This window comes from Danio rerio, chromosome 9 (assembly GCF_049306965.1).
Source record: "Danio rerio strain Tuebingen ecotype United States chromosome 9, GRCz12tu, whole genome shotgun sequence".
In the NCBI taxonomy this organism is placed as follows: Eukaryota; Metazoa; Chordata; class Actinopteri; order Cypriniformes; family Danionidae; genus Danio; species Danio rerio.
In genome coordinates, this window is record NC_133184.1 from 57,720,001 (window position 1) to 57,733,582 (window position 13,582).

Here is a 13,582-nt window from a genome sequence, read left to right on the forward strand (position 1 = left end):
CACGTGTGTGTATGCATATGTGTGTTAGTGTGTGTGTGTTTGTGTGCATATGAGTGTATTTATGTGTGTGCGTGTGTGCGTGTGTGCTTGTGTATATGAGAGTGTGTTTTAGCATATGTGTGTTATACTGTATGTGTGCGTCTACTGCTCCATCACACACACTAATGACAGTTAATGTGTGTAACAGTAATTACTGAAGTCTGGTCTGCTTGTTAGTGTGCACTAATGAGTGTTGGTCTGTGCAGCTCTATAGAGGATGATGAGGATGAAGGGATCTACAGCATGAAGAAACAGATGTCAGGTGTTTGTGTGTGTGTGCGCACATGCGTTTGTGTCTCTGTGTGTGCGTGTGTGTGTGTGTGCGTGCGTGCGTGCGTGCGTGCGTGTGTGTGTGTGACACAATCATACACTGATTGAAAATCTCAGTATCAAATGATGTAAGTGATGTAGTGGTCGACACTTTCAAATGTTTATTACGTCTGCTCACTAAATAGACAAGTATGACTAAAAGCATTGATGTTCATTTATTTGTTTGTTCATTATTTATTTATTTTTGAATTCATTCATTCATTTATTCATTCATCTGTTCACATATGTTTAGCACTTGCTTTGCTTGTTCATTCATTCTTGATTAGATTATTGATTGATTGATTGCATTATTGATTCATTCACTCCTTCATTCAGTTCATTCATTCGTTCATTCATTCATTTGTTAATTTTGTTTATTCATTTATTCATTTTTTGTTTATCAATTTATTTTGTTCATTTATTCTTTCATTCATTCATTTTGTTTATTCGTTCATTCATTTATTTTTGCATTCATTCGTTTGTTCATTCATTCATTCATTCATTTTGTTTATTCATTCATTCATTTTGTTTATTCGTTCGCTCATTCGTTCGTTCATTCATTCATTTATTCACTGTTTATTCATTCATTCATTTTGTCCATTTATTCATTTTGTTTATTTATTCATTCATTCATTCATTCATTCATTCATTTTGTTTATTCATTTATTTGTTCGTTCATTCATTCGTTTGTTCATTCATTCACTCATTTCATTCATTCATTCCTTCAGGAAAGAATTCTTTCTCTCTTTCTTTTTTCTTTCTTTCATTCCTTTGTGCTTTAATTCATTAATTTTTATTAATTTCAGCTTGAATCTATTCATACATTCATTCAATTGTCAATAATCAGGTCATTTATTTATAAATCTATTCTTTCACTCACCCATGTAACTCTATTTGTTGGTTCATTCATTTGTTGATTTGGTTTATTAATTGGTTTATTAAAATTATTAATTCATTCATTCATTTATTCATTCAATAGTGCTTTAAACCATTCATTCAACTGTGCATCGATCAGTTCATTCATTTATAAATTCATTCTTTCACTCACCCATGCAACTATTTGTTTATTCATTCATTTGTTGATTGCTTGATTAATTGTGTTTGTTTGATTGATTGATTGATTGATTCATTCATTCATTTGTGTTTTAATATATATATTCATTCATTTACTTGTGCTTTAATCTATTCATACATTCATTCTGTTGTGCATTAATTAGTTTGTTCATTTTTAAATTCATTCTTTCATTCACCCATGTCACTTTATTTGTTGTTTGTCATTCATTTGTTTAGTGCTTGATTAATATGGATTTTGATTGTTTCATTCATTCATTCGTTCATTAATCATTCATTCATTCATTTATCATGTTTAATTGTGTACAAGATGAATTAAGGAATTAATCATGTTTAATTCATTCATTTTATTAATCAATAAATCAATCCATTCATTCATTCATTCATTCATTATTTCTTTCATTTGTTTATCCATGCCACTTTATTTTTTGTTAATTCGTTTGTTGAATGCTTGATTGGTTTGATTTTTGATTGTTCATTGATTCATTCATTCATTCATTGTGTTTAATTAATCATAATTCATTCATTTATTTGTGCTTTGTGCTATAATTAATGAATTAATTCATCCACTTATTTGCTCAATTGTTTGTTCATTTTCATCTTCCGTGGCTTTACCTGTAGTCCAGTCACACAAAGTATTGATAGTCTTGCTAAAGTGAAGTTTGAGATCTGATGCTCAACTTCAGTGTAGCTGAAACACATGACGACATGAGGAGAAACAGCAGAACTTCACACACTCACCCTGATCTTACATCAGATGAAGCTTTATACGCTCTGTACACAGATCTGCTCCACCATAAACACACTGATCCATTATTAATGCTGCAGTCACATTACATCTGCTGCATTTATCTGACGACTGTAACTACTGTAACAGCCCCGCACTACAAAGCCATAGCGACCAGTCAAAACGCAATAGCAAACCAGTCAGAACACCCTAGCAACTGCCATGCTCTTTTCTTTAGTTTTCCCTCTACTGTTATTTTAGTATCATTAAATTGGCTACTTTAATATTTATATGAACTGTTTCATTAATAGCTTAAACATTTATTATTTGTTATTAAGATTTCTTATCATTTTTATTCTTCATAGTTTTAAACTTTTTGGAAAAAATGCACCATTGCAACTATAGAATCACCAGAACATATCAATCACTATAGCTGATGTGTGAACATCAGTTACTTGAGTTATTGTGTTACCATAGCAACTATAGAATCAAAAGAACATATCAATCACTATAGCTGTTGTTACCTTAGCATCTATAGAATCACCACAACAGATCAATTACTATAGCTGTTGTGTTACCATAGCAACTATAGAATCACCGCAACAGATCACTCACTAGTTTTGATGTTACCATAGCAACCGTAGAATCACCATGAAATATCAATTACTACAGTTGTTGTGTTACCATAGCAACTATAGAATCACCACAACAGGTTAATAACTATAGTTGTTGTGTTACCATAGCAACTGTAGAATCACCACGACAGACTAATAACTATAGTTATTGTGTTACCATAGCAACTATAGAATCACCACAACAGATTAATAAATATAGTTTTTGTGTTACCATAGCAACTATAGAATCACCACAACAGATTAATAAATATAGTTTTTGTGTTACCATAGCAACTATAGAATCACCACAACAGGTTAATAACTATAGTTATTGTGTTACCATAGCAACTATAGAATCACCACAACAGATTAATAAATATAGTTTTTGTGTTACCATAGCAACTGTAGAATCACCACGACAGACTAATAACTATAGTTGTGTTACCATACAGCTATAGGACTTCATCTAGGACTCTACGCATGATCTAATTATGACTGAGAAATGACGTGTGGATGATTTACAGCGTCGTTCTTCCCATCAGAGAAACATGCAGATGAGGGTAATAGAGGTTATTCTGCATATCTGAGAGCATCTGAACACTCATTTATTTTCTAAAACCTGAGCTGTAGATTACTGAAATGGCTCAGGGCTTCAGGTTTGTGTCGCAGACGTCTGACAGAATGAATCACTCGCAACCTGACGATACTGAGGTCGCTTCTGAAAACAGAGTGATGATGGGTTTGTACAGCCACTGTTTATCATAAACACAGCGTGATTCATAAAGCAGAACAAATGCCTGCTATATTGCTTTATCTTCTTCTGCAGTCACTTCTCATCTGGAGTGCTCAGGGGACCGAACTCAATCTTAAACACTAAATTACACTTCTGACATGTTTATATCTCTACCTGATTTACAATACGTGCGTGGAGTTTTTGTTTGTTGTAACCCTGGCGTTCATTCACTGAAAATATATTAACCCAGAATTATGGATCAGGTTTAAGAGAAATGTATTACCATAATCACAATTACTTAAGTTGTTGTGTTACCATAGCAACTATAGAATTACAATAGATCTATTAGTTTAATTGTTGTGTTTCCGTAGCAACTATAAAATTACCACAACAGAACAGATACTATAGTTGTTGTGTTACCATAGTAATTATAGAATTACCATAACAGATAAATCACTGTAGCAGTTGTTACCATAGCAACTACAGAATTACCACAACAAAACAATTATTATGGTTGTTTATACCATGGCAACTATAGAATTACATCAGATCTATTAGTAAAATTGTTGTGTTACCGTAGCAACTATAAAATGACAACAGATCAGACAGTTACCATAGCAACTATAGAATCACTATAGAATCAATAGCGCCGCCATCTTGCTACAGAGTAGCGCTCCTTTTAAATGAATACGGGACCAAGGTACAGTGGAGGACTGTGGCCATCCAGAGCCAGAGATATGCACATATACACATATATCTATGATCGGGAGTTTTCCTGGATGTTAGAATGTCATTTTTTTTTTCTAATTACGAAAATTATAATTTGAAATCACTTTTCTACATTGATGAATCAGTGACCGCACGGGCATTCCTGACAAAAAGCTTGTGTTTGTGTGTACAGAAATGTACTATTCACCCTCCCTGTTAAACTTGATCTAATCATGTCCTGAACACAGCTCCTCTCCTGCTGTCACTCCTCATACTGACGGAAGGAGCGACTCGCTTGTGAATGAACGACTCTTTCACTAACGTTAGCCGACAATAATACAAGTTTCTGGCAGCACAGCATCTCGTTGTCATATTTCTTTTGCATTGTTTGCTGATTTTATTCAACAAAACTAGCATAAGCCGAGTGTTTAGTGTGAGTCGCTGCTGCTTTGCCGTATGGTGAATGCAGTAAGTGACTGTTATCATCAATAACGTTACCTGATTAGCACAAAAGTTCAGAACATACAAAAACAGAAAAAAACGTAATATTACCTATGAAATGTTCTGCCTTTGTGCTTTGTTTTCTTTGTTTGCTCGTTACTACACCCGTAGACAGCGCTAAAGTCCAGCATCTTCACGTAATAACACTGTCTTGACTAATGCGACTGAATGACATTTGTCCTGGGAGCACTGTACCAATGTGGCGGCGCTATTGACGCATGCTCAGGGTCCCTATGCGATATCTAGTGTATATATCTATGCTACAGATCAGATACTGTAGTTGTTGTGTTACCATAGCAACTATAGAATTACCACAACAGATCAATCACTGTAGCAGTTGTTACCATGGCAACTACAGAGTTACCACAACAAACAAATTACTATGGTTGTTGTTATCCAGCACATTTTTACGCAGCGGATGCCCTTTTAGCCACAACCCATCTCTGGGAAACATCCACATTCACACACACTACGGACAATTTTGCCTACCCAATTCACCTGTACCGCATGTCTTTGGACTGTGGGGGAGCATCCGGAGGAAACCCACACGAACACAGGGAGAACATGCAAACTCCACACAGAAACACCAAATGAGCCGAGGTTTGAACCAGCGACCTTCTTGCTGTGAGGCGACAGCACTACCTACTGTGCCACTGCTTTGCCCTTTAAAAAAAAATAAATAAATAAAAAAAGTCCTGGCAGTTTAATACCAAGTTTTTGTGCCTTCGTTTACAATATCACAACAGACAATATATCACATCACACTATTACAAATGTCACTTTATTGTCAACTAAAATCCCTTTTCCAACTTTTCCACATCAAAAGTTGTTAGTGGAAAGATAAAAAAGCATGAATAAATGACAAAGACTTGAACCACAAAATGAATATGATTTTTTCACAGAGTATGAAGTGTATAAGCGTTTGCTCGCAGCCTCTGTTCAGACAGAACCATACATAAAAATGCATATTCATATCCTCTTCAGTCTTCAGCTCCAGAAAGTGCCTCTCTGTCATCTTTCACGGCTGGTTTTAGGAATGCAACACAGAAAAGCGAACACGTCCTAATTAATGTTGAATATGCTGAATAACTTTACACCAAATCAGAGAAAGTAAAGGGAATTTGGGATGTTCTCTGTGATTAATAAAAGATGTTCATAAATGTTGCACCAGGGAACAGTCCTCAGGGTTGTTCATCAGCACCGAGATTTATGCTCATATATTTACAAGCCAATTAGGATCTGAACCGGCTGTTACTGGATGAGGATGATGACGATGATGATAATAATGCATGTATTTTGTGCAGCGCCTTTAAAAATTGCTTCCTCAAACTGCTTTATGAGCAAGCAGAACACGTGTATATAAAACAAAAACATGACAAACAATGCAATCAAATTAGAATATACTGTGTAAAAATATCCCTAAATAAGCAGTTTTCAGTATTTTGTGATTCATGTTTCTATAATTTTGTTTATTTCTGCTTTTGAATAGCATTATGCAAGCTAGCTTATTCTTCCAACAACTTTTAACCTTGAATAGTTGTATATGGTGTGTTTTCTGCACATGTGCAATAGTGTGCAGTGCTAAATTGTGTGTGTTGGTGTTGCATATTACGCTACAGAAACCTTCTAATAAACTGCAGCACATTTCTCTTATTTCATATTTCTCATATTCTCAATTGTGTCTTCCATGCAAGTTAAAAAATGTAAACTTGATTAGAAAATTTGCATGAGGCGAAACGCATTATGCCATTTAGGTCTCTATTTGATGCATTAAGAGCATGTCTGAATCCACTTTTGCTAATTTAAGGATGGCTAAATCTGCTCTGCACCCTGGTGCATGGTTTAATAGGGTTGTGCTGATTCTCTTAATGAGTTCTGGGTGTGTTTTGAGCATAACGTTCAATAAACCAATCAGAGTCTCGTCTTTCATTCCCTTTAAGAGTCAGTTGAGTCACTCCATGGTGCATTTGCTATTTACATGGCAGACTTTGTAGTGGAAAAACTGAATGCTTCACTAGCGAGAACACAGTTCAATAGAGAATCTGCAGCGCGAGGATAAAGAACGAGCCTCCTCCATTCATCCTTTTACTTTAACTTTCCTCTTTACTTTACTCCTTTACTTTGGAGGAGTGAGGAAACGGTGGAAACTCACTCCACTGAACACATCCATCAGCCCACATATTTAATCTCCTTTGTTAAACACAAAGATTTGCTTCAACACTATTTCTAAATTCAGTTCTGATCTCCAGCAAAGGAATAAATGAACAATAATAATGAAGTGTGCTCAGAAAACTGAGTTATATCCAAACACACGTCCTGTTCTTATATCCCATATGCTGATGCAGACGCCTCCAAAACCCCACAGCTGGACACATCTACACTTGTGTTTATTAAAGCAAATATAAATCTGCATATAATAAATAACACTGCTAATAGTAATCACATTATGCAGATGCAGATCATCATGAATACACTGAAAAAGCACCCCAAGGTGAAGAAGGCATGGAGGCAGTGCTGTTTATATTGATGTAGAAAATAATATTTTAATTGTGTTCATCTGTAAAGGTATGTGTGTGTTGCTCCCGGAGGAAACCCACGTGAACACAGGGAGAACATGCAAACTCCACACAGAAACACCAACTGAGCCGAGGCTCAAACCAGCAACCCAGTGACCTTCATGCTGTGAGGCGACAGCACTACCTACTGCGCCACTGCCTCGCCATCACAATATTCAACTTAAAAAAAGGCTAATAATTTATGCAGTTACGCCAATACTCTCGACACATGAAAGTGTAAAGCCTGCAGCTCACAACAAAGGTGTAAAGTAATTTGCGTGTCATATTTAACAAACCGTTTACTACGAACTTGATTTCATTTTGCTCACATGGATAATTGAATATTAATCAGATGATGTCATTACGCTGCTGTGCCGTCAGCCAATCACTGCATTGCTGATCAGGATTTCGGGAATCGATAGATCAGTCCTTCACAACACACGCAGCGATCTCAGATCAGCTCATCCAGACACTTTAATCTGACTCCCGAACTTGTTTGAAGAACCAAATTAGCCAGAGATCAGTTATCAAGATGAACAGATCCAGAATCTGCCAAATCATCTTAGATCACTTAAGCGAGGTACGAAGAACAGACCCCAGCACACCCATGAATCCACAAAATGGCGCAAATTAAATTGCTATTTAAACGGGGCACAAAACATGAATATTACAGTTGCGCTGGTCTGAAAATAGCAACAAATCTCATCAAACATGTTTCACGCCTTATTGCGCTGGGTTTATGATCGGGCCCCTTGAGTAATGTGATGCTTTGCGAATGTGAAGAAGTTTACTTACAAAGTCAATACAAATGTGTGAAGCTGTTGTCATGAATGCGTAAATTATGTGATGTGTGTGTGTTCACAGAACATAGAAAAGACCATAAGCACACAAAAAATGTTTTAAAGGTGCATAAAAATTGATTGTTTACATTTTTTAATTATTTTTAACCATATTGCTTTTGATTCTAATTAATTTTGCATACATTTTTTAGTTATTTTAAGCATGTTTTTACATTTTTTACATTCTTAAAACATTAATTTATCCCTGAAAAATTGTATCCCATTTTAGATTTTCCACAAACTTTAATGTACATCTACATTTTACATTTGTAATTTAGTTTATTACTTTCATTTTAAATAGAACTTTATCTGGATAATTTTTATTCATCTTCATTTCACCTCTATAGTTATTTTAGTATCACGGTTTTAGTTTAATGAAACGTTTCAATCATTTTTTTGTTTGTTTTTTAGTTATAGTGTGTGTTATTTTGATATGCATGATTATTATTAATAATATGGTGAGTTGTGGTCAGTGGTTAGCACTGTGCCCTTTTCACAGCAGAAAAGTCGCTGGTTCAGTTGGGTCAGTTGGCGTATCTGTGTGGAGTTTGCATGTTCTCCCTGTGTTGGCGTGGGTTTCCTCTGGGTGCTCTGGTTTCCCCCACAGTCCAAACACATGCGCTATAGGGGAATTGATCAACTAAATTGGCAATAGTGTATGAGTGTGTGTGTGAATGAGTGTGTATGGGTGTTTCCCAGCATGGGTTGCGGCTTGAAGGGCATCAGCTGTGTAAAACATACTGTATGCTGGAATAGTTGTTGGTTTGTTCCAGTCTGGCGATCCCTGTTGAATAAAGAGACTAAGCCAAAGGAAAATGACTGAATGATGAGTTGTGTTTGTGGTGTGTTACAGACTGGATCTGATCATTGATCATGTTTTCTTCAGTCTGTTTCTTCTTTAATTGCTCTCTGGAGGCTCATCACAGACTCTTGTGTTTTATTACAGTCTGACACGTTACACCAAATAACACCTCTGCTGTTCAATATTCATGTGTGAGTGTTAGTGAACGTCTTTAATAATGACTGGAGAGGATGACTTTTCAATTTAAAGCCCCGCTGCCTGTGCTAATGACACCTTACATTCACTCTGCGGCAGATTCCTAATTGTGCTGCAGATTTCACTAATAACTGATTCTCACAGCATTTAGTGGAGGCTCAGGAATGATTTTACTTCATCTTTTGAGGTGAAGGACTTCATTGAGCATTTAATGAAACCACACTTCAATAATAACCAAAGTCCCTTTAAGGCAGGGGTCTCAAACTCAATTTACCTGGGGGCCGCAGGAGGCAAAGTCAGGGTGAGGCTGGGCCGCATAAGGGATTTCACAAAAAAAAAGTCCTCAAATGTCATTATTAACAGTTTTAATTATTTCTTCTGAACATGAAGTGTCCTGAACATTAATAGAACATTGATGAAGATTATGAACAGTTCTTCTGAACATGGCATCTTTTGCCTACTTCTTGCTGCCAGAGACTTGACAGCGCTTCTTCTCACAAATCTGAACCACATTTGGCTTTAGAGCGGAAGCAGTTGAGACCCTCAGTATGGCTTGAAGATGATCATCATTAAGTCTAGACCTGTACTTTGACTTATTGAAGTCCTAGGGGAAAAAAGTGGGGGAACTCACTCAAAACTTCCATTCCCTCACCTAAAAAAAAGGCGTATATATATATAAATAAAACACCCCCACCCCACTCCAGTCACATCAGTCTGTACCAGTCTGTATCTACCTATAATATATATAAGATGCAGGGCAGGCACGTGCACACATAGGGCTCAACCTGTGCAGTGCACATGCCCTTTTTAGTCTTGCATAGAAAGTGCCCTTCCAAAATGATCAAAAGTGCCCCCGCGACGCCACACACCCTCGGTCCCGCCCTTCAGTAGGCGCGCGATAACACCACTCTTGAGTACGCGCGCGACAACACAGCTGATCAGAACGCGCGCGACCGTGCATTGAGTGACAAGCGCGCTGTGTACGGATAGAATCAGCGGAGCGGGGAGCGCTCTCTCTCTCCCCGCTCCGCTGATTCTGTCAGTGTACAGCGGTCAGCGCGGGCCACAAAATATTGCACTGAGGGCCGCAAATGGCCCCCGCGAGTTTGAGACCCCTGCTTTAAGGCAAGTCATTTCACTCGCCGGCCATCTTTGACACGCTCAGTATGCTCAGGCATTTCATCTGAATGGGGAAACATCAAATTCTCCAAAAATAAATGCAAGCTTATGATAACATATTTGGTATCACCAATTAATAAAACAACAGCTGTGTAATAAGTTTCATTTCTAAACGTCCAAATCAAACAACATAATTTCATGTTGCCTGAGCTAATGCGCATGCGCACTCGAAAGGAACGAGATCACGACACCAACCTCATTTCTACATAATATTGTAGAAATGAAATGATATATTGTATAATAGAATAATATATACAATATATCAGGGGTGTCAAAATTAATCGTTTCTTCAATGCACAGCGATGCAGACGCGGACAATTCGGTATCGGTTCAGTAATAATCATAACCGGTTATTACTGACGTCATTTACCTCATATGCGCTCTGTCGCGAGGGAGGCGATCGCGAGTATTTACAACACTCTCACTACTTAAAACTCATAAACTGTGCACAATTTCACTGCGTGTGTTTGAGAATGAAAGTAGCCTACCCCATCTCTCTCTCTCTCTCTCTCTCGCTCTGCCTCTGTCTCTGTCTCTCTCTCTTTCTTACACACACACAGTGGCCCATTTGACCTGCTGGCGTGACTTTTCTTTTCCTCTCGGCTGTTTTACAGCGTTACTTTTGGATACAGAAACGAGCGCGTGTCTGCAGAGTTTTCTCCACCGTCTATCATAGATCAGCTGTGAGATCGGCGCCTGCCGCTTATCATTCATCTGAAGAGCACAGCGCGCAAGAGCCAATCGCAACCGTTTTTGTTGAGGGTGTGACCAATCAAAGAGGTGTAAGAGAACTAGACAAGATTCAGAAAGTGAGCTGGATATTTATATTTGTTTATATTATTTGCTAAATGCTCGTTTTTTTTTAAAGTTACAGTTTATATATCTGACTGTTTGTATTAAATGACACAATTGTATTACAAATAAAAGCCTATATAAATATAAATATATTCATACATTTCAATACAAGAGCTGCTGCTGTGAAGAAAATATAAAAGCATCGTCAATGCACCGTGATGCACCGAAATATCGAATTGAACCGAATCGATGGCATGATAATCGTAACCGAACCGAACCGTGAGACTAGTGTAAGTTCATAATAAATATTGTAGAGGATAATAGAATAATGTATACAATAAATATTGTAGAGGATAATAGAATAATGTATACAATAAATATTGTAGAGGATAATAGAATAATGTATACAATATATATTGTAGAGCAGTGGTTCTCAAACTTTTTTCATCAAGTACCACCTTAGAAAAAAATTCTCTCTCCAAGTACCACCAAAATGAGCAGTATTGAAATTCAGTAGTGTAGTAGGCCCAGTAAAGCAGCTACAACTCTGCACAGTTAAAAAAACGTGGCAGATTACCTCAGAAATATAGGCTATATGTCATATATGGCATATTATATACATCATTTTTGATAAATTTTGAAATGTATTTAGCATGTACATGACATATTTCATTCCTCCACGTACCACTAGAAGGAAGCCCACGTACCACTAGTGGTACACGAACCACAGTTTGAGAACCACTGTTGTAGAGGATAATAGAATAATATATACAATATATATTGTAGAGGATAATAGAATAATATATACAATATATATTGTAGAGGATAATAGGATAATATATTCTACATATTATCCTCGTCTGGATAATGATCATCAGATTGCGCTGCTCTTCTGAAGTAATTCACAACTTGGTCTTGATGGTTAATCTGCCCCAGAAATGACAGCGACTCTTTGTTTACAGGTTTGTGGGCGTTTGAGTAGTTGCTGTCATGTGATGTGCGTTTGACAGGACAGACTGTACTTCGCGTTTATTTCACACAGATTACAAAACCAAAAACTTTTGTTTTCAAGTGCACTTGGTTCTTTTAAAGCTCAGATATAGAGCTGAATATAATTCTTATGTGTGTGAAGCAAGCATTCGCTGAGAATCCAGCACGTTGTTGACCACCATACTGTCGTATAAGCATATGTCTGGTCTCATCCCCCCCCACCCCTTTTATTATTCCTGTCCTATTAGGCGGGGCTTTATTCGCCATCTTGACTGTTGCACTTTTCCCCATTTAAAACTATACGAATGAAACGTCTTGAGTATTCTATAGTCTTTGTAATAACTCTGTACATGTATATGATGGCTTTGCTTTTTTTTTTCAAGGAGACCCTAAAATGTGACAGAGCTGGCCATTTTACGTTATGGTTATTTACGTAGCATTGTTTCTGCTACATTAATTCCTCCATGGCGGGGCGCCAAAATTCATCCTGCCATGGCTACGTTAAAGCATCTCATTCAAAACATTCAGTCATTGTTGTTTTTTTAATAGCGGGTGATAATCGCACCAAAATGCATTAAAAGGTAAGTCAATTATAGGTAACACTTTACAATAAGGTTCATTAGTTAATGCATTTACTAACATGAACTAATCATGAACAACACATGTACAGCATTTATTAATCATAATTGAACATTTACTAATGCATTATTAACATTCAAGTCCATGCTTGTTAACATTAGTTCATGCACCGTGAGTTAACATGACTGACAATGAACAACTATAGGTCTTCTGAGAAAATTTGCTCAGGTGAATGAAGTGAACGGGAGGTAGCGAAAACTACAATTCCCATCAGCCCAGGCTTGGCCATAATCCCTTGCGGTCTGTTGTCGCTACGGATCCAGTAATGCGGAAATGGAGTGTGCTGCTAGAAGCGGGGATGAAAAAGAGCTGGGTGTTGTCGCCGCGCGCGTACTGAATAGCGGTGTTGTCGCGTGAGTTCTTATCAGCTGTGTTGTCTCGCGCGTACTGAATAGCGGTGTTGTCGCGCGAGTTCTTATCAGCTGTGTTGTCTCGCGCGTACTGAATAGCGGTGTTGTCGCGCGAGTTCTTATCAGCTGTGTTGTCTCGCGCGTACTGAATAGCGGTGTTGTCGCGTGAGTTCTTATCAGCTGTGTTGTCGCGCACATACTGAATAGCGGTGTTGTCGCGCGCGTTCTGATCAGCTGTGTTGTCGCGCGCGTACTGTAAAGCGGGACCGAGGGTGTGTCGCGTCGCGGGGGCACTTTTGATCATTTTGGAAGGGAACTTTCTATCCAAGACTAAAAAGGGCATGTGCTCTGCACAGGTTGAGCACTGTGTGTGCACGTGCCTGCAAGTTGGGGAATACGACTAATAACAGTCATGGGGACTGCAGAAACACAGCACACTGTTCAGATTGATGCAGACATGAGATCTCTATCTCACTCATGGTTTGTCCTCTCAAGTGGGGGGAAGACAATGCACAACGTTACCCACTGCTGTCAAC